The sequence below is a fragment of the Eschrichtius robustus genome, chromosome 5, assembly GCF_028021215.1.
Source record: "Eschrichtius robustus isolate mEscRob2 chromosome 5, mEscRob2.pri, whole genome shotgun sequence".
Classification (NCBI taxonomy): Eukaryota; Metazoa; Chordata; class Mammalia; order Artiodactyla; family Eschrichtiidae; genus Eschrichtius; species Eschrichtius robustus.
The window spans coordinates 141,397,317-141,420,008 of record NC_090828.1 but is presented as its reverse complement, the minus strand read 5'-3'; positions in this window follow the sequence as shown (position 1 = coordinate 141,420,008).

Sequence of the window (22,692 nt, the reverse complement as noted above, 5' to 3'; positions counted from 1 at the left end):
ACGAGTAGACGTTTCAGGTCTCCTAGGGCTCTGGCATCCGCACCGTTTCCCGTGCAAATACACTGAGTACCCCAAGTGTCCTCTCTGCATGCTGATCAACAGACAGCCGTGTAGGCCCCTTGGAACACTTCTTGGCATGCAGAATCCAGGGCGACACACTGCTCCCTTCCTCGGAGAACCAGGTTGACACAGCTTACAAACTCCTCGGGAATATATTCCCATCCGGTCCAATGGGCTGGGCAACTTTGACTCAGTGCAGAAGAGTGACGTGCCATGAGAGACACCCTCTGCAAGCATTCCTTCTGGGAACTCATACCTGCCGGCCCTCTACATCATGCAGGAAGTGGATGTGACATCCAACCTGGTCAAAGAACACAATTCACCACTTTACAGTGGTAGGCCTCTGGAAGAGGCAGTGCCTAAAATGCCTTCGTCAGGCCTTCTATCGGTTAGGGAAATTGCAACACTTAGACACCTGCTCATTAAAATTGATTCAGCGAAGGGCCCAGTGTGTCGCGTGTGTCTGCCTTCGCACCTCAAAGACTGCAGGTACTTATGTTGCCTTTAGCTAGCATAGGAGGCCCTTCTTGGAAAAGCAGTCTCTTCCCGTTTGGAAAGCGGCATCTTTGCGGCAACAGAGCTGTGTTCAAAACCCTGAAAAGGCCCAGCGTCTATTCAGTGCAGCAACGCCTTGGGAGGAAAACACTAATTTCCACAGAGGAACTGCGTGCTTGCAATCCTTGGGGGGAGGTAATCCCGCAGCCCTCCTTCTTTCGGGGAAACAGCAAGGTGACCACTAGGTTCCCGTAAGTTCCACTTTTGCCAACGGGCATGTTGGGCATACAGCAGTTTCCATGAAGTGTTCGTCGTTGTGCTGCATACATGGAACTCGAGGGTGCCTTTCAGGACGCAATGGGCTCTCGCGTCCGCACTGTGTCCCGTGCAACTACACTGAGTACGCCAAGTCTCCTCTCTGCCTGCTGAGCAACAGACAGCCATGTAGGCCCTTCGGAACACTTCTTGGCATGCAGAGTCCAACGCGACACACTGTTTTCTTCCTTCCAAACCGGGGTTTACATAGCTTGCAAAGAGCCCTGGAACACAGTCCTACATGGTCTCATGTGCTGGGCCACTTGGACTCAGTGCGGAAAAGTGACTTACACCGAGAGAAACCTTCTCCTCTGCCTTCCTTCTGGGAACTCATACCTCCCCGCCCTCTACCTCAAGCAGGAAGTCGAGGTGAGATCCAACCTGAGCAAAGAGCACAATTCCTCTCTTTACACTGGCAGGTCCTTGGAATATGCAGTGCCAACTCGGTTTTCCTCAGGCCTTCACTCGGTTAAGGATCTGGCCACACGTAGAAGCCTGTGCAATAAAATTTGTTTAGCCAAGGGCCCAGTGTGTCGCGATGGTCTCCCTTTGCAGTTCCAATTCTGCAAGTACTTATGTTGGGTGTTAACTAGGTTAGGTGGTCCTGCTTAGAAAACCAGCGTTTCCCCCTTTGGAAATCTGGATACTTGTGGCCTCGGAGCTGTTTCTGAATCCCTAAATATGCCCAGCTTCTACTCACTGCAGGCGCACCTCAGGAGGAAACCAGTAGGTTCCCCAGACCAAAAGAGTGCTTGCGCTTTCAGAGGGGAGCCAATCTATGGCCCACGTTTGTTCTGGGAAATCGCAAGGTGACCGCTAGCATTAGCGAACAAAAGCAAACTTATCCCCTTTCGAAAGCTGGATTCTTGCGGCCTAGAACCTGTGTGCAAAAGTGTGGAATTGCCCAGCTCCTATTCACTGCAGGCACGCTTGCGAGGGAAACGAGTATTTGGCCCAGAGAAATCAGGTGCTTTCAATTCTTAGGGGGAGCTAATCCCACAGCCCTCGTTCGTTCTGGGAAACCACAAGACGACCACTAGTCTCATCGTAAGGACCAATTTTTCCCGCTGGCAAGCTCTGCGTGCAGCAGTTTCCATGAGGTCTTTGTCGTGGTTCAGCTTAAATGGAACACGAGTAGACGTTTCAGGTCTCCTAGGGCTCTGGCATCCGCACCGTTTCCCGTGCAAATACACTGAGTACCCCAAGTGTCCTCTCTGCATGCTGATCAACAGACAGCCGTGTAGGCCCCTCGGAACACTTCTTGGCATGCAGAATCCAGGGCGACACACTGCTCCCTTCCTTGGAGAACCAGGTTGACACAGCTTACAAACACCTCGGGAATATATTCCCAGCCGGTCTAATGGTCTGGGCACTTTGACTCAGTGCAGAAGAGTGACGTGCCATGAGAGACACCCTCTGCAAGCGTTCCTTCTGGGAACTCATACCTGCCGGCCCTCTACACCATGCAGGAAGTGGATGTGACATACAACCTGGTCAAAGAACACAATTCACCTCTTTACACTGGTAGGCCTCTGGAAGAGGCAGTGCCTAAAATGCCTTCCTCAGGCCTTCTATCATTTAGGGAACTCTCGACACTTAGACACCTGCTCATTAAAATTGATTCAGCGAAGGGCCCAGTGTGTCGCGTGTGTCTGCCTTCGCACCTAAAAGACTGAAGGTACTTATGTTGCATGTTAACTAGCATAGGAGGCCCTTGTTAGGAAAGCAGTCTCTTCCCGTTTGGAAAGCTGCATCCTTGCGGCAACAGAGCTCTGTTCAAAACCCTGAAAAGGCCCAGCGTCTATTCAGTGCAGCAACGCCTTGTGAGGAAAACACTAATTTCCACAGAGGAACTGCGTGCTTGCAATCCTTGGGGGGAACTAATCCTGCAGCCCTCCTTCTTTCGGGGAAACAGCAAGGTGACCACTAGGCTCCCCGTAAGTTCCACTTTTGCCAACGGGCATGTTGGGCATACAGCAGTTTCCATGAAGTGTTCGTCGTTGTGCTACATACATGGAACTCGAGGGTGCCTTTCAGGACGCAATGGGCTCTCGCGTCCGCACTGTGTCCCGTGCAACTACACTGAGTACGCCAAGTCTCCTCTCTGCCTGCTGAGCAACAGACAGCCGTGTAGGCCCTTCGGAACACTTCTTGGCATGCAGAGTCCAACGCGACACACTGTTCTCTTCCTTCCAAACCTAGGTTGACATAGCTTGCAAAGAGCCCTGGAACACAGTCCTACATGGTCTCATGTGCTGGGCCACTTGGACTCAGTGCGGAAAAGTGACTTACACCGAGAGAAACCTTCTCCTCTGCCTTCCTTCTGGGAACTCATACCTCCCCGCCCTCTACCTCAAGCAGGAAGTCGAGGTGAGATCCAACCTGAGCAAAGAGCACAATTCCTCTGTTTACACTGGCAGATCCTTGGAATATGCAGTGCCACCTCGGTTTTCCTCAGGCCTTCACTCGGTTAAGGATCTGGCCACACGTAGAAGCCTGTGCAATAAAACTTGTTTAGCCAAGGGCCCAGTGTGTCGCGATGGTCTCCCTTTGCAGTTCCAATTCTGCAAGTACTTATGTTGGGTGTTAACTAGGTTTGGTGGCCCTGCTTAGAAAACCAGCGTTTCCCCCTTTGGAAATCTGGATACTTGTGGCCTCGGAGCTGTTTCTGAATCCCTAAATATGCCCAGCTTCTACTCACTGCAGGCACACCTCGGGAGGAAACCAGTAGGTTCCCCAGACAAAAAGGGTGCTTGCGCTTTCAGAGGGAAGCTAATATGTGGCCCTCGTTCGTTCTGGGAAATCGCAAGGTGACCGCTAGCATCAGCGAACAAAAGCAGAGTTATCCCCTTTCGAAAGCTGGATTCTTGCGGCCTAGAACCTGTGTGCAAAAGTGTGGAATTGCCCATCTCCTATCCACTGCAGGCACGCTTGCGAGGGAAACGAGTATTTGGCCCAGAGAACTCAGGTGCTTTCAATTCTTAGGGGGAGCTAATCCCACAGCCCTCGTTCGTTCTGGGAAAGCAGAAGACGACCACTAGTCTCATCGTAAGGACCAATTTTTCCCCCTGGCAAGCTCTGCGTGCAGCAGTTTCCATGAGGTCTTTGTCGTGGTTCAGCTTAAATGGAACACGAGTAGACGTTTCAGGTCTCCTAGGGCTCTGGCATCCGCACCGTTTCCCGTGCAAATACACTGAGTACCCCAAGTGTCCTCTCTGCATGCTGATCAACAGACAGCCGTGTAGGCCCCTTGGAACACTTCTTGGCATGCAGAATCCAGGGCGACACACTGCTCCCTTCCTCGGAGAACCAGGTTGACACAGCTTACAAACTCCTCGGGAATATATTCCCATCCGGTCCAATGGGCTGGGCAACTTTGACTCAGTGCAGAAGAGTGACGTGCCATGAGAGACACCCTCTGCAAGCATTCCTTCTGGGAACTCATACCTGCCGGCCCTCTACATCATGCAGGAAGTGGATGTGACATCCAACCTGGTCAAAGAACACAATTCACCACTTTACAGTGGTAGGCCTCTGGAAGAGGCAGTGCCTAAAATGCCTTCGTCAGGCCTTCTATCGGTTAGGGAAATTGCAACACTTAGACACCTGCTCATTAAAATTGATTCAGCGAAGGGCCCAGTGTGTCGCGTGTGTCTGCCTTCGCACCTCAAAGACTGCAGGTACTTATGTTGCCTTTAGCTAGCATAGGAGGCCCTTCTTGGAAAAGCAGTCTCTTCCCGTTTGGAAAGCGGCATCTTTGCGGCAACAGAGCTGTGTTCAAAACCCTGAAAAGGCCCAGCGTCTATTCAGTGCAGCAACGCCTTGGGAGGAAAACACTAATTTCCACAGAGGAACTGCGTGCTTGCAATCCTTGGGGGGAGGTAATCCCGCAGCCCTCCTTCTTTCGGGGAAACAGCAAGGTGACCACTAGGTTCCCGTAAGTTCCACTTTTGCCAACGGGCATGTTGGGCATACAGCAGTTTCCATGAAGTGTTCGTCGTTGTGCTGCATACATGGAACTCGAGGGTGCCTTTCAGGACGCAATGGGCTCTCGCGTCCGCACTGTGTCCCGTGCAACTACACTGAGTACGCCAAGTCTCCTCTCTGCCTGCTGAGCAACAGACAGCCATGTAGGCCCTTCGGAACACTTCTTGGCATGCAGAGTCCAACGCGACACACTGTTTTCTTCCTTCCAAACCGGGGTTTACATAGCTTGCAAAGAGCCCTGGAACACAGTCCTACATGGTCTCATGTGCTGGGCCACTTGGACTCAGTGCGGAAAAGTGACTTACACCGAGAGAAACCTTCTCCTCTGCCTTCCTTCTGGGAACTCATACCTCCCCGCCCTTTACCTCAAGCAGGAAGTCGAGGTGAGATCCAACCTGAGCAAAGAGCACAATTCCTCTCTTTACACTGGCAGGTCCTTGGAATATGCAGTGCCAACTCGGTTTTCCTCAGGCCTTCACTCGGTTAAGGATCTGGCCACACGTAGAAGCCTGTGCAATAAAATTTGTTTAGCCAAGGGCCCAGTGTGTCGCGATGGTCTCCCTTTGCAGTTCCAATTCTGCAAGTACTTATGTTGGGTGTTAACTAGGTTAGGTGGTCCTGCTTAGAAAACCAGCGTTTCCCCCTTTGGAAATCTGGATACTTGTGGCCTCGGAGCTGTTTCTGAATCCCTAAATATGCCCAGCTTCTACTCACTGCAGGCACACCTCGGGAGGAAACCAGTAGGTTCCCCAGACAAAAAGGGTGCTTGCGCTTTCAGAGGGAAGCTAATCTGTGGCCCACGTTCGTTCTGGGAAATCGCAAGGTGACCGCTAGCATCAGCGAACAAAAGCAGACTTATCCCCTTTCGAAAGCTGGATTCTTGTGGCCTAGAACCTGTGTGCAAAAGTGTGGAATTGCCCAGCTCCTATTCACTGCAGGCACGCTTGCGAGGGAAACGAGTATTTGGCCCAGAGAAATCAGGTGCTTTCAATTCTTAGGGGGAGCTAATCCCACAGCCCTCGTTCGTTCTGGGAAACCACAAGACGACCACTAGTCTCATCGTAAGGACCAATTTTTCCCGCTGGCAAGCTCTGCGTGCAGCAGTTTCCATGAGGTCTTTGTCGTGGTTCAGCTTAAATGGAACAAGAGTAGACGTTTCAGGTCTCCTAGGGCTCTGGCATCCGCACCGTTTCCCGTGCAAATACACTGAGTATCCCAAGTGTCCTCTCTGCATGCTGATCAACAGACAGCCGTGTAGGCCCCTCGGAACACTTCTTGGCATGCAGAATCCAGGGCGACACACTGCTCCCTTCCTTGGAGAACCAGGTTGACACAGCTTACAAACACCTCGGGAATATATTCCCAGCCGGTCTAATGGTCTGGGCACTTTGACTCAGTGCAGAAGAGTGACGTGCCATGAGAGACACCCTCTGCAAGCGTTCCTTCTGGGAACTCATACCTGCCGGCCCTCTACACCATGCAGGAAGTGGATGTGACATACAACCTGGTCAAAGAACACAATTCACCTCTTTACACTGGTAGGCCTCTGGAAGAGGCAGTGCCTAAAATGCCTTCCTCAGGCCTTCTATCATTTAGGGAACTCTCGACACTTAGACACCTGCTCATTAAAATTGATTCAGCGAAGGGCCCAGTGTGTCGCGTGTGTCTGCCTTCGCACCTAAAAGACTGAAGGTACTTATGTTGCCTGTTAACTAGCATAGGAGGCCCTTGTTAGGAAAGCAGTCTCTTCCCGTTTGGAAAGCTGCATCCTTGCGGCAACAGAGCTGTGTTCAAAACCCTGAAAAGGCCCAGCGTCTATTCAGTGCAGCAACGCCTTGTGAGGAAAACACTAATTTCCACAGAGGAACTGCGTGCTTGCAATCCTTGGGGGGAACTAATCCTGCAGCCCTCCTTCTTTCGGGGAAACAGCAAGGTGACCACTAGGCTCCCCGTAAGTTCCACTTTTGCCAACGGGCATGTTGGGCATACAGCAGTTTCCATGAAGTGTTCGTCGTTGTGCTACATACATGGAACTCGAGGGTGCCTTTCAGGACGCAATGGGCTCTCGCGTCCGCACTGTGTCCCGTGCAACTACACTGAGTACGCCAAGTCTCCTCTCTGCCTGCTGAGCAACAGACAGCCGTGTAGGCCCTTCGGAACACTTCTTGGCATGCAGAGTCCAACGCGACACACTGTTCTCTTCCTTCCAAACCTAGGTTGACATAGCTTGCAAAGAGCCCTGGAACACAGTCCTACATGGTCTCATGTGCTGGGCCACTTGGACTCAGTGCGGAAAAGTGACTTACACCGAGAGAAACCTTCTCCTCTGCCTTCCTTCTGGGAACTCATACCTCCCCGCCCTCTACCTCAAGCAGGAAGTCGAGGTGAGATCCAACCTGAGCAAAGAGCACAATTCCTCTGTTTACACTGGCAGATCCTTGGAATATGCAGTGCCACCTCGGTTTTCCTCAGGCCTTCACTCGGTTAAGGATCTGGCCACACGTAGAAGCCTGTGCAATAAAACTTGTTTAGCCAAGGGCCCAGTGTGTCGCGATGGTCTCCCTTTGCAGTTCCAATTCTGCAAGTACTTATGTTGGGTGTTAACTAGGTTTGGTGGCCCTGCTTAGAAAACCAGCGTTTTCCCCTTTGGAAATCTGGATACTTGTGGCCTCGGAGCTGTTTCTGAATCCCTAAATATGCCCAGCTTCTACTCACTGCAGGCACACCTCGGGAGGAAACCAGTAGGTTCCCCAGACAAAAAGGGTGCTTGCGCTTTCAGAGGGAAGCTAATATGTGGCCCTCGTTCGTTCTGGGAAATCGCAAGGTGACCGCTAGCATCAGCGAACAAAAGCAGAGTTATCCCCTTTCGAAAGCTGGATTCTTGCAGCCTAGAACCTGTGTGCAAAAGTGTGGAATTGCCCATCTCCTATCCACTGCAGGCACGCTTGCGAGGGAAACGAGTATTTGGCCCAGAGAACTCAGGTGCTTTCAATTCTTAGGGGGAGCTAATCCCACAGCCCTCGTTCGTTCTGGGAAAGCAGAAGACGACCACTAGTCTCATCGTAAGGACCAATTTTTCCCCCTGGCAAGCTCTGCGTGCAGCAGTTTCCATGAGGTCTTTGTCGTGGTTCAGCTTAAATGGAACACGAGTAGACGTTTCAGGTCTCCTAGGGCTCTGGCATCCGCACCGTTTCCCGTGCAAATACACTGAGTACCCCAAGTGTCCTCTCTGCATGCTGATCAACAGACAGCCGTGTAGGCCCCTTGGAACACTTCTTGGCATGCAGAATCCAGGGCGACACACTGCTCCCTTCCTCGGAGAACCAGGTTGACACAGCTTACAAACTCCTCGGGAATATATTCCCATCCGGTCCAATGGGCTGGGCAACTTTGACTCAGTGCAGAAGAGTGACGTGCCATGAGAGACACCCTCTGCAAGCATTCCTTCTGGGAACTCATACCTGCCGGCCCTCTACATCATGCAGGAAGTGGATGTGACATCCAACCTGGTCAAAGAACACAATTCACCACTTTACAGTGGTAGGCCTCTGGAAGAGGCAGTGCCTAAAATGCCTTCGTCAGGCCTTCTATCGGTTAGGGAAATTGCAACACTTAGACACCTGCTCATTAAAATTGATTCAGCGAAGGGCCCAGTGTGTCGCGTGTGTCTGCCTTCGCACCTCAAAGACTGCAGGTACTTATGTTGCCTTTAGCTAGCATAGGAGGCCCTTCTTGGAAAAGCAGTCTCTTCCCGTTTGGAAAGCGGCATCTTTGCGGCAACAGAGCTGTGTTCAAAACCCTGAAAAGGCCCAGCGTCTATTCAGTGCAGCAACGCCTTGGGAGGAAAACACTAATTTCCACAGAGGAACTGCGTGCTTGCAATCCTTGGGGGGAGGTAATCCCGCAGCCCTCCTTCTTTCGGGGAAACAGCAAGGTGACCACTAGGTTCCCGTAAGTTCCACTTTTGCCAACGGGCATGTTGGGCATACAGCAGTTTCCATGAAGTGTTCGTCGTTGTGCTGCATACATGGAACTCGAGGGTGCCTTTCAGGACGCAATGGGCTCTCGCGTCCGCACTGTGTCCCGTGCAACTACACTGAGTACGCCAAGTCTCCTCTCTGCCTGCTGAGCAACAGACAGCCATGTAGGCCCTTCGGAACACTTCTTGGCATGCAGAGTCCAACGCGACACACTGTTTTCTTCCTTCCAAACCGGGGTTTACATAGCTTGCAAAGAGCCCTGGAACACAGTCCTACATGGTCTCATGTGCTGGGCCACTTGGACTCAGTGCGGAAAAGTGATTTACACCGAGAGAAACCTTCTCCTCTGCCTTCCTTCTGGGAACTCATACCTCCCCGCCCTCTACCTCAAGCAGGAAGTCGAGGTGAGATCCAACCTGAGCAAAGAGCACAATTCCTCTCTTTACACTGGCAGGTCCTTGGAATATGCAGTGCCAACTCGGTTTTCCTCAGGCCTTCACTCGGTTAAGGATCTGGCCACACGTAGAAGCCTGTGCAATAAAATTTGTTTAGCCAAGGGCCCAGTGTGTCGCGATGGTCTCCCTTTGCAGTTCCAATTCTGCAAGTACTTATGTTGGGTGTTAACTAGGTTAGGTGGTCCTGCTTAGAAAACCAGCGTTTCCCCCTTTGGAAATCTGGATACTTGTGGCCTCGGAGCTGTTTCTGAATCCCTAAATATGCCCAGCTTCTACTCACTGCAGGCGCACCTCAGGAGGAAACCAGTAGGTTCCCCAGACCAAAAGAGTGCTTGCGCTTTCAGAGGGGAGCCAATCTATGGCCCACGTTTGTTCTGGGAAATCGCAAGGTGACCGCTAGCATTAGCGAACAAAAGCAAACTTATCCCCTTTCGAAAGCTGGATTCTTGCGGCCTAGAACCTGTGTGCAAAAGTGTGGAATTGCCCAGCTCCTATTCACTGCAGGCACGCTTGCGAGGGAAACGAGTATTTGGCCCAGAGAAATCAGGTGCTTTCAATTCTTAGGGGGAGCTAATCCCACAGCCCTCGTTCGTTCTGGGAAACCACAAGACGACCACTAGTCTCATCGTAAGGACCAATTTTTCCCGCTGGCAAGCTCTGCGTGCAGCAGTTTCCATGAGGTCTTTGTCGTGGTTCAGCTTAAATGGAACACGAGTAGACGTTTCAGGTCTCCTAGGGCTCTGGCATCCGCACCGTTTCCCGTGCAAATACACTGAGTACCCCAAGTGTCCTCTCTGCATGCTGATCAACAGACAGCCGTGTAGGCCCCTCGGAACACTTCTTGGCATGCAGAATCCAGGGCGACACACTGCTCCCTTCCTTGGAGAACCAGGTTGACACAGCTTACAAACACCTCGGGAATATATTCCCAGCCGGTCTAATGGTCTGGGCACTTTGACTCAGTGCAGAAGAGTGACGTGCCATGAGAGACACCCTCTGCAAGCGTTCCTTCTGGGAACTCATACCTGCCGGCCCTCTACACCATGCAGGAAGTGGATGTGACATACAACCTGGTCAAAGAACACAATTCACCTCTTTACACTGGTAGGCCTCTGGAAGAGGCAGTGCCTAAAATGCCTTCCTCAGGCCTTCTATCATTTAGGGAACTCTCGACACTTAGACACCTGCTCATTAAAATTGATTCAGCGAAGGGCCCAGTGTGTCGCGTGTGTCTGCCTTCGCACCTAAAAGACTGAAGGTACTTATGTTGCATGTTAACTAGCATAGGAGGCCCTTGTTAGGAAAGCAGTCTCTTCCCGTTTGGAAAGCTGCATCCTTGCGGCAACAGAGCTCTGTTCAAAACCCTGAAAAGGCCCAGCGTCTATTCAGTGCAGCAACGCCTTGTGAGGAAAACACTAATTTCCACAGAGGAACTGCGTGCTTGCAATCCTTGGGGGGAACTAATCCTGCAGCCCTCCTTCTTTCGGGGAAACAGCAAGGTGACCACTAGGCTCCCCGTAAGTTCCACTTTTGCCAACGGGCATGTTGGGCATACAGCAGTTTCCATGAAGTGTTCGTCGTTGTGCTACATACATGGAACTCGAGGGTGCCTTTCAGGACGCAATGGGCTCTCGCGTCCGCACTGTGTCCCGTGCAACTACACTGAGTACGCCAAGTCTCCTCTCTGCCTGCTGAGCAACAGACAGCCGTGTAGGCCCTTCGGAACACTTCTTGGCATGCAGAGTCCAACGCGACACACTGTTCTCTTCCTTCCAAACCTAGGTTGACATAGCTTGCAAAGAGCCCTGGAACACAGTCCTACATGGTCTCATGTGCTGGGCCACTTGGACTCAGTGCGGAAAAGTGACTTACACCGAGAGAAACCTTCTCCTCTGCCTTCCTTCTGGGAACTCATACCTCCCCGCCCTCTACCTCAAGCAGGAAGTCGAGGTGAGATCCAACCTGAGCAAAGAGCACAATTCCTCTGTTTACACTGGCAGATCCTTGGAATATGCAGTGCCACCTCGGTTTTCCTCAGGCCTTCACTCGGTTAAGGATCTGGCCACACGTAGAAGCCTGTGCAATAAAACTTGTTTAGCCAAGGGCCCAGTGTGTCGCGATGGTCTCCCTTTGCAGTTCCAATTCTGCAAGTACTTATGTTGGGTGTTAACTAGGTTTGGTGGCCCTGCTTAGAAAACCAGCGTTTCCCCCTTTGGAAATCTGGATACTTGTGGCCTCGGAGCTGTTTCTGAATCCCTAAATATGCCCAGCTTCTACTCACTGCAGGCACACCTCGGGAGGAAACCAGTAGGTTCCCCAGACAAAAAGGGTGCTTGCGCTTTCAGAGGGAAGCTAATATGTGGCCCTCGTTCGTTCTGGGAAATCGCAAGGTGACCGCTAGCATCAGCGAACAAAAGCAGAGTTATCCCCTTTCGAAAGCTGGATTCTTGCGGCCTAGAACCTGTGTGCAAAAGTGTGGAATTGCCCATCTCCTATCCACTGCAGGCACGCTTGCGAGGGAAACGAGTATTTGGCCCAGAGAACTCAGGTGCTTTCAATTCTTAGGGGGAGCTAATCCCACAGCCCTCGTTCGTTCTGGGAAAGCAGAAGACGACCACTAGTCTCATCGTAAGGACCAATTTTTCCCCCTGGCAAGCTCTGCGTGCAGCAGTTTCCATGAGGTCTTTGTCGTGGTTCAGCTTAAATGGAACACGAGTAGACGTTTCAGGTCTCCTAGGGCTCTGGCATCCGCACCGTTTCCCGTGCAAATACACTGAGTACCCCAAGTGTCCTCTCTGCATGCTGATCAACAGACAGCCGTGTAGGCCCCTTGGAACACTTCTTGGCATGCAGAATCCAGGGCGACACACTGCTCCCTTCCTCGGAGAACCAGGTTGACACAGCTTACAAACTCCTCGGGAATATATTCCCATCCGGTCCAATGGGCTGGGCAACTTTGACTCAGTGCAGAAGAGTGACGTGCCATGAGAGACACCCTCTGCAAGCATTCCTTCTGGGAACTCATACCTGCCGGCCCTCTACATCATGCAGGAAGTGGATGTGACATCCAACCTGGTCAAAGAACACAATTCACCACTTTACAGTGGTAGGCCTCTGGAAGAGGCAGTGCCTAAAATGCCTTCGTCAGGCCTTCTATCGGTTAGGGAAATTGCAACACTTAGACACCTGCTCATTAAAATTGATTCAGCGAAGGGCCCAGTGTGTCGCGTGTGTCTGCCTTCGCACCTCAAAGACTGCAGGTACTTATGTTGCCTTTAGCTAGCATAGGAGGCCCTTCTTGGAAAAGCAGTCTCTTCCCGTTTGGAAAGCGGCATCTTTGCGGCAACAGAGCTGTGTTCAAAACCCTGAAAAGGCCCAGCGTCTATTCAGTGCAGCAACGCCTTGGGAGGAAAACACTAATTTCCACAGAGGAACTGCGTGCTTGCAATCCTTGGGGGGAGGTAATCCCGCAGCCCTCCTTCTTTCGGGGAAACAGCAAGGTGACCACTAGGTTCCCGTAAGTTCCACTTTTGCCAACGGGCATGTTGGGCATACAGCAGTTTCCATGAAGTGTTCGTCGTTGTGCTGCATACATGGAACTCGAGGGTGCCTTTCAGGACGCAATGGGCTCTCGCGTCCGCACTGTGTCCCGTGCAACTACACTGAGTACGCCAAGTCTCCTCTCTGCCTGCTGAGCAACAGACAGCCATGTAGGCCCTTCGGAACACTTCTTGGCATGCAGAGTCCAACGCGACACACTGTTTTCTTCCTTCCAAACCGGGGTTTACATAGCTTGCAAAGAGCCCTGGAACACAGTCCTACATGGTCTCATGTGCTGGGCCACTTGGACTCAGTGCGGAAAAGTGACTTACACCGAGAGAAACCTTCTCCTCTGCCTTCCTTCTGGGAACTCATACCTCCCCGCCCTTTACCTCAAGCAGGAAGTCGAGGTGAGATCCAACCTGAGCAAAGAGCACAATTCCTCTCTTTACACTGGCAGGTCCTTGGAATATGCAGTGCCAACTCGGTTTTCCTCAGGCCTTCACTCGGTTAAGGATCTGGCCACACGTAGAAGCCTGTGCAATAAAATTTGTTTAGCCAAGGGCCCAGTGTGTCGCGATGGTCTCCCTTTGCAGTTCCAATTCTGCAAGTACTTATGTTGGGTGTTAACTAGGTTAGGTGGTCCTGCTTAGAAAACCAGCGTTTCCCCCTTTGGAAATCTGGATACTTGTGGCCTCGGAGCTGTTTCTGAATCCCTAAATATGCCCAGCTTCTACTCACTGCAGGCGCACCTCAGGAGGAAACCAGTAGGTTCCCCAGACCAAAAGAGTGCTTGCGCTTTCAGAGGGGAGCCAATCTATGGCCCACGTTTGTTCTGGGAAATCGCAAGGTGACCGCTAGCATTAGCGAACAAAAGCAAACTTATCCCCTTTCGAAAGCTGGATTCTTGCGGCCTAGAACCTGTGTGCAAAAGTGTGGAATTGCCCAGCTCCTATTCACTGCAGGCACGCTTGCGACGGAAACGAGTATTTGGCCCAGAGAAATCAGGTGCTTTCAATTCTTAGGGGGAGCTAATCCCACAGCCCTCGTTCGTTCTGGGAAACCACAAGACGACCACTACTCTCATCGTAAGGACGAATTTTTCCCCCTGGCAAGCTCTGCGTGCAGCAGTTTCCATGAGGTCTTTGTCGTGGTTCAGCTTAAATGGAACACGAGTAGACGTTTCAGGTCTCCTAGGGCTCTGGCATCCGCACCGTTTCCCGTGCAAATACACTGAGTACCCCAAGTGTCCTCTCTGCATGCTGATCAACAGACAGCCGTGTAGGCCCCTTGGAACACTTCTTGGCATGCAGAATCCAGGGCGACACACTGCTCCCTTCCTCGGAGAACCAGGTTGACACAGCTTACAAACTCCTCGGGAATATATTCCCATCCGGTCCAATGGGCTGGGCAACTTTGACTCAGTGCAGAAGAGTGACGTGCCATGAGACACAACCTCTGCAAGCGTTCCTTCTGGGAACTCATACCTGCCGGCCCTCTACATCATGCAGGAAGTGGATGTGACATCCAGCCTTGTCAAAGAACACAATTCACCTCTTTACAGTGGTAGGCCTCTGGAAGAGGCAGTGCTAAAATGCCTTCGTCAGGCCTTCTATCGTTTTGGGAACTTGCGACACTTAGACACATGCTCATTAAAATTGATTCAGCGAAGGGCCCAGTGTGTCGCGTGTGTCTGCCTTTGCAGCTCAAAGACTGCAGGTACTTATGTTGCCTGTTAACTAGCATAGGAGGCCCTTGTTAGGAAAGCAGTCTCTTCCCGTTTGGAAAGCTGCATCCTTGCGGCAACAGAGCTGTGTTCAAAACCCTGAAAAGGCCCAGCGTCTATTCAGTGCAGCAACGCCTTGTGAGGAAAACACTAATTTCCACAGAGGAACTGCATGCTTGCAATCCTTGGGGGGAGCTAATCCCGCAGCCCTCCTTCTTTCGGGGAAACAGCAAGGTGACCACTAGGTTCCCCGTAAGTTCCACTTTTGCCAACGGGCATGTTGGGCATACAGCAGTTTCCATGAAGTGTTCGTCGTTGGGCTGCATACATGGAACTCGAGGGTGCCTTTCAGGACGCAATGGGCTCTCGCGTCCGCACTGTGTCCCGTGCAACTACACTTAGTACGCCAAGTCTCCTCTCTGCCTGCTGAGCAACAGACAGCCATGTAGTCCCTTCGGAACACTTCTTGGCATGCAGAGTCCAACGCGACACACTCTTCTCTTCCTTCCAAACCGAGGTTGACATAGTTTGCAAAGAGCCCTGGAACACAGTCCTACATGGTCTCATGTGCTGGGCCACTTGGACTCAGTGCGGAAAAGTGACTAACCCCGAGAGAAACCTTCTCCTCTGCCTTCCTTCTGGGAACTCATACCTCCCCGCCCTCTACCTCAAGCAGGAAGTCGAGGTGAGATCCAACCTGAGCAAAGAGCACAATTCCTCTGTTTACACTGGCAGGTCCTTGGAATATGCAGTGTCAACTCGGTTTTCCTCAGGCCTTCACTCGGTTAAGGATCTGGCCACACGTAGAAGCCTGTGCAATAAAATTTGTTTAGCCAAGGGCCCAGTGTGTCGCGATGGTCTCCCTTTGCAGTTCCAATTTTGCAAGTACTTATGTTGGGTGTTAACTAGGTTAGGTGGCCCTGCTTAGAAAACCAGCGTTTCCCCTTTGGAAATCTGGATACTTGTGGCCTCGGAGCTGTTTCTGAATCCCTAAAAATGCCCAGCTTCTACTCACTGCAGGCACACCTCAGGAGGAAACCAGTAGGTTCCCCAGACCAAAAGAGTGCTTGCGCTTTCAGAGGGGAGCCAATCTATGGCCCACGTTTGTTCTGGGAAATCGCAAGGTGACCGCTAGCATCAGCGAACAAAAGCAGACTTATCCCCTTTCGAAAGCTGGATTCTTGCGGCCTAGAACCTGTGTGCAAAAGTGTGGAATTGCCCAGCTCCTATTTACTGCAGGCACGCTTGCGAGGGAAACGTGTATTTGGCCCAGAGAACTCAGGTGCTTTCAATTCTTAGGGGGAGCTAATCCCACAGCCCTCGTTCGTTCTAGGAAAGCAGAAGACGACCACTAGTCTCATCGTAAGGACCAATTTTTCCCCCTGGCAAGCTCTGCGTGCAGCAGTTTCCATGAGGTCTTTGTCGTGGTTCAGCTTAAATGGAACACGAGTAGACGTTTCAGGTCTCCTAGGGCTCTGGCATCCGTACCGTTTCCCGTGCAAATACACTGAGTACCCCAAGTGTCCTCTCTGCCTGCTGATCAACAGACAGCCGTGTAGGCCCCTCGGAACACTTCCTGGCATGCAGAATCCAGGGCGACACACTGCTCCCTTCCTCGGAGAACCAGGTTGACACAGCTTACAAACACGTCGGGAATATATTCCCAGCCGGTCTAATGGTCTGGGCACTTTGACTCAGTGCAGAAGAGTGACGTGCCATGAGAGACACCCTCTGCAAGCGTTCCTTCTGGGAACTCATACCAGCCGGCCCTCTACACCATGCAGGAAGTGGATGTGACATAAAACCTGGTCAAAGAACACAATTCACCACTTTACACTGGTAGGCCTCTGGAAGAGGCAGTGCCTAAAATGCCTTCCTCAGGCCTTCTATCATTTAGGGAACTCTCGACACTTAGACACCTGCTCATTAAAATTGATTCAGCGAAGGGCCCAGTGTGTCGCGTGTGTCTGCCTTCGCACCTCAAAGACTGCAGGTACTTATGTTGCCTGTTAACTAGCATAGGAGGCCCTTGTTAGGAAAGCAGTCTCTTCCCGTTTGGAAAGCTGCATCCTTGCGGCAACAGAGCTGTGTTCAAAACCCTGAAAAGGCCCAGCGTCTATTCAGTGCAGCAACGCCTTGTGAGGAAAACACTAATTTCCACAGAGGAACTGCGTGCTTGCAATCCTTGGGGGGAGCTAATCCCGCAGCCCTCCTTCTTTCGGGGAAACAGCAAGGTGACCACTAGGTTCCCCGTAAGTTCCACTTTTGCCAACGGGCATGTTGGGCATACAGCAGTTTCCATGAAGTGTTCGTCGTTGTGCTGCATACATGGAACTCGAGGGTGCCTTTCAGGACGCAATGGGCTCTCGCGTCCGCACTGTGTCCCGTGCAACTACACTGAGTACGCCAAGTCTCCTCTCTGCCTGCTGAGCAACAGACAGCCGTGTAGGCCCTTCGGAACACTTCTTGGCATGCAGAGTCCAACGTGACACACTGTTCTCTTCCTTCCAAACCGAGGTTGACATAGCTTGCAAAGAGCCCTGGAACACAGTCCTACATGGTCTCATGTGCTGGGCCACTTGGACTCAGTGCGGAAAAGTGACTTACCCCGAGAGAAACCTTCTCCTCTGCCTTCCTTCTGGGAACTCATACCTCCCCGCCCTCTACCTCAAGCAGGAAGTCGAGGTGAGATCCAACCTGAGCAAAGAGCACAATTCCTCACTTTACACTGTAAGGTCCTTGGAATATGCAGTGCCAACTCAGTTTTCCTCAGGCCTTCACTCGGTTAAGGATCTGGCCACACGTAGAAGCCTGTGCAATAAAACTTGTTTAGCCAAGGGCCCAGTGTGTCGCGATGGTCTCCCTTTGCAGTTCCAAATCTGCAGGTACTTATGTTGGGTGTTAACTAGTTTAGGTGGCCCTGCTTAGAAAACCAGCGTTTCCCCGTTTGGAAATCTGGATACTTGTGGCCTCGGAGCTCTTTCTGAATCCCTAAATATGCCCAGCTTCTACTCACTGCAGGCACACCTCGGGAGGAAACCAGTAGGTTCCCCAGACAAAAAGGGTGCTTGCGCTTTCAGAGGGAAGCTAATCTGTGGCCCACGTTCGTTCTGGGAAATCGCAAGGTGACTGCTAGCATCAGCGAACAAAAGCAGACTTATCCCCTTTCGAAAGCTGGATTCTTGCGGCCTAGAACCTGTGTGCAAAAGTGTGGAATTGCCCAGCTCCTATTCACTGCAGGCACGCTTGCGAGGGAAACGAGTATTTGGCCCAGAGAAATCAGGTGCTTTCAATTCTTAGGGGGAGCTAATCCCACAGCCCTCGTTCGTTCTGGGAAATCACAAGACGACCACTAATCTCATCGTAAGGACCAGTTTTTCCCCCTGGCAAGCTCTGCGTGCAGCAGTTTCCATGAGGTCTTTGTCGTGGTTCAGCTTAAATGGAACACGAGTAGACGTTTCAGGTCTCCTAGGGCTCTGGCATCCGCACCGTTTCCCGTGCAAATACACTGAGTACCCCAAGTGTCCTCTCTGCATGCTGTTCAACAGACAGTCGTGTAGGCCCCTCGGAACACTTCTTGGCATGCAGAATCCAGGGCGACACACTGCTCCCTTCCTCGGAGAACCAGGTTGACACAGCTTACAAACTCCTCGGGAATATATTCCCATCCGGTCCAATCGGCTGGGCAACTTTGACTCAGTGCAGAAGAGTGACGTGCCATGAGAGACACCCTCTGCAAGCGTTCCTTCTGGGAACTCATACATGCCGGCCCTCTACATCATGCAGGAAGTGGATGTGACATCCAGCCTGGTCAAAGAACACAATTCACCACTTTACACTGGTAGGCCTCTGGAAGAGGCAGTGCTAAAATGCCTTCGTCAGGCCTTCTATCGTTTAGGGAACTTGCGACACTTAGACACCTTCTCATTAAAATTGATTCAGCGAAGGGCTCAGTGTGTCGCGTGTGTCTGCCTTTGCAGCTCAAAGATTGCAGGTACTTATGTTGCCTGTTAACTAGCATAGGAGGCCCTTGTTAGGAAAGCAGTCTCTTCCCGTTTGGAAAGCTGCATCCTTGCGGCAACAGAGCTGTGTTCAAAACCCTGAAAAGGCCCAGCGTCTATTCAGTGCAGCAACGCCTTGGGAGGAAAACACTAATTTCCACAGAGGAACTGCATGCTTGCAATCCTTGGGGGGAGCTAATCCCGCAGCCCTCCTTCTTTCGGGGAAACAGCAAGGTGACCACTAGGTTCCCCGTAAGTTCCACATTTACCAACGGGCATGTTGGGCATACAGCAGTTTCCATGAAGTGTTCGTCGTTGTGCTGCATACATGGAACTCGAGGGTGCCTTTCAGGACGCAATGGGCTCTCGCGTCCACACTGTGTCCCGTGCAACTACACTGAGTACGCCAAGTCTCCTCTCTGCCTGCTGAGCAACAGACAGCCGTGTAGGCCCTTCGGAACACTTCTTGGCATGCAGAGTCCAACGCGACACACTGTTCTCTTCCTTCCAAACCGAGGTTGACATAGCTTGCAAAGAGCCCTGGAACACAGTCCTACATGGTCTCATGTGCTGGGCCACTTGGACTCAGTGCGGAAAAGTGACTAACCCCGAGAGAAACCTTCTCCTCTGCCTTCCTTCTGGGAACTCATACCTCCCCGCCCTCTACCTCAAGCAGGAAGTCGAGGTGAGATCCAACCTGAGCAAAGAGCACAATTCCTCTGTTTACACTGGCAGGCCCTTGGAATATGCAGTTGCAACTCGGTTTTCCTCAGGCCTTCACTCGGTTAAGGATCTGGCCACACGTAGAAGCCTGTGCAATAAAATTTGTTTAGCCAAGGGCCCAGTGTGTCGTGATGGTCTCCCTTTGCAGTTCCAAGTCTGCAAGTACTTATGTTGGGTGTTAACTAGGTTAGGTGGCCCTGCTTAGAAAACCAGCGTTTCCCCCTTTGGAAATCTGGATACTTGTGGCCTCGGAGGTCTTTCTGAATCCCTAAATATGCCCAGCTTCTACTCACTGCAGGCACACCTCAGGAGGAAACCAGTAGGTTCCCCAGACCAAAAGAGTGCTTGCGCTTTCAGAGGGGAGCCAATCTGTGGCCCACGTTTGTTCTGGGAAATCGCAAGGTGACCGCTAGCATCAGCGAACAAAAGCAGACTTATCCCCTTTTGAAAGCTGGATTCTTGCGGCCTAGAACATGTGTGCAAAAGTGTGGAATTGCCCAGCTCCTATTCACTGCAGGCACGCTTGCGAGGGAAACGAGTATTTGGCCCAGAGAAATCAGGTGCTTTCAATTCTTAGGGGGAGCTAATCCCACAGCCCTCGTTCGTTCTGGGAAACCACAAGACGACCACTAGTCTCATCGTAAGGACCAATTTTTCCCCCTGGCAAGCTCTGCGTGCAGCAGTTTCCATGAGGTCTTTGTCGTGGTTCAGCTTAAATGGAACACGATTAGATATTCAGGTCTCCTAGGGCTCTGGCATCCGCACCGTTTCCCGTGCAAATACACTGAGTACCCCAAGTGTCCTCTCTGCATACTGATCAACAGACAGCCGTGTAGGCCGCTCGGAACACTTCTTGGCATGCAGAATCCAGGGCGACACACTGCTCCCTTCCTCGGAGAACCAGGTTGACACAGCTTACAAACACATCGGGAATATATTCCCAGCCGGTCTAATGGTCTGGGCAACTTTGACTCAGTGCAGAAGAGTGACGTGCCATGAGAGACACCCTCTGCAAGCGTTCCTTCTGGGAACTCATACCTGCCGGCCCTCTACACCATGCAGGAAGTGGATGTGACATACAACCTGGTCAAAGAACACAATTCACCACTTTACACTGGTAGGCCTCTGGAACAGGCAGTGCCTAAAATGCCTTCCTCAGGCCTTCTATCGTTTAGGGAACTTGCGACACTTAGACACCTGCTCATTAAAATTGATTCAGCGAAGGGCCCAGTGTGTCGCGTGTGTCTGCCTTTGCAGCTCAAAGACTGCAGGTACTTATGTTGCCTGTTAACTAGCATAGGAGGCCCTTGTTAGGAAAGCAGTCTCTTCCCGTTTGGAAAGCGGCATCCTTGCGGCAACAGAGCTGTGTTCAAAACCCTGAAAAGGCCCAGCGTCTATTCAGTGCAGCAACGCCTTGGGAGGAAAACACTAATTTCCACAGAGGAACTGCATGCTTGCAATCCTTGGGGGGAGCTAATCCCTCAGCCCTCCTTCTTTCGGGGAAACAGCAAGGTGACCACTAGGCTCCCCGTAAGTTCCACTTTTGCCAACGGGCATGTTGGGCATACAGCAGTTTCCATGAAGGGTTCGTCGTTGTGCTGCATACATGGAACTCGAGGGTGCCTTTCAGGACGCAATGGGCTCTCGCGTCCGCACTGTGTCCCGTGCAACTACACTGAGTACGCCAAGTCTCCTCTCTGCCTGCTGAGCAACAGACAGCCGTGTAGGCCCTTCGGAACACTTCTTGGCATGCAGAGTCCAACCCGACACACTGTTCTCTTCCTTCCAAACCGAGGTTGACATAGCTTGCAAAGGGCCCTGGAACACAGTCCTACATGGTCTCATGTGCTGGGCCACTTGGACTCAGTGCGGAAAAGTGACTTACACAGAGAGAAACCTTCTCCTCTGCCTTCCTTCTGGGAACTCATACCTCCCCGCCCTCTACTTCAAGCAGGAAGTCGAGGTGAGATCCAACCTGAGCAAAGAGCACAATTCCTCACTTTACACTGGCAGGCCCTTGGAATATGCAGTTGCAACTCGGTTTTCCTCAGGCCTTCACTCGGTTAAGGATCTGGCCACACGTAGAAGCCTGTGCAATAAAACTTGTTTAGCCAAGGGCCCAGTGTGTCGCGATGGTCTCCCTTTGCAGTTCCAAATCTGCAAGTACTTATGTTGGGTGTTAAATAGGTTAGGTGGCCCTGCTTAGACAACCAGCGTTTCCCCCTTTGGAAATCTGGATACTTGTGGCCTCGGAGCTCTTTCTGAATCCCTAAATATGCCCAGCTTCTACTCACTGCAGGCACACCTCAGGAGGAAACCAGTAGGTTCCCCAGACCAAAAGGGTGCTTGCGCTTTCAGAGGGGAGCCAATCTGTGGCCCACGTTCGTTCTGGGAAATCGCTAGGTGACCGCTAGCATCAGCGAACAAAAGCAGACTTATCCCCTTTTGAAAGCTGGATTCTTGCGGCATAGAACCTGTGTGCAAAAGTGTGGAATTGCACAGCTCCTATTCACTGCAGGCACGCTTGCGTGGGAAACGAGTATTTGGCCCAGAGAAATCAGGTGCTTTCAATTCTTAGGGGGAGCTAATCCCACAGCCCTCGTTCGTTCTGGGAAACCACAAGACGACCAATAGTCTCATCATAAAGACCAGTTTTTCCCCCTGGCAAGCTCTGCGTGCAGCAGTTTCCATGAGGTCTTAGTCGTGGTTCAGCTTAAATGGAACACGAGTAGACGTTTCAGGTCTCCTAGGGCTCTGGCATCCGCACCGTTTCCCGTGCAAATACACTGAGTACCCCAAGTGTCCTCTCTGCATGCTGATCAACAGACAGCCGTGTAGGCCCCTCGGAACACTTCTTGGCATGCAGAATCCAGGGCGACACACTGCTCCCTTCCTCGGAGATCCAGGTTGGGACAGCTTACAAACACCTCGGGAATATATTCCTAGCCGCTCTAATGGTCTGGGCAAGTTTGACTCAGTGCAGAAGAGTGACGTGCCATGAGAGACACCCTCTGCAAGCGTTCCTTCTGGGAACTCATACCTGCCGGCCCTCTACACCATGCAGGAAGTTGATGTGACATACAACCTGGTCAAAGAACACAATTCACCACTTTACACTGGTAGGCCTCTGGAAGAGGCAGTGCCTAAAATGCCTTCCTCAGGCCTTCTATCGTTTAGGGAACTTGCGACATTTAGACACCTGCTCATTAAATTGATTCAGCGAAGGGCCCAGTGTGTCGCGTGTGTCTGCCTTTGCAGCTCAAAGACTGCAGGTATTTATGTTGCCTGTTAACTAGCATAGGAGGCCCTTGTTAGGAAAGCAGTCTCTTCCCGTTTGGAAAGCGGCATCCTTGCGGCAACAGAGCTGTGTTCAAAACCCTGAAAAGGCCCAGCGTCTATTCAGTGCAGCA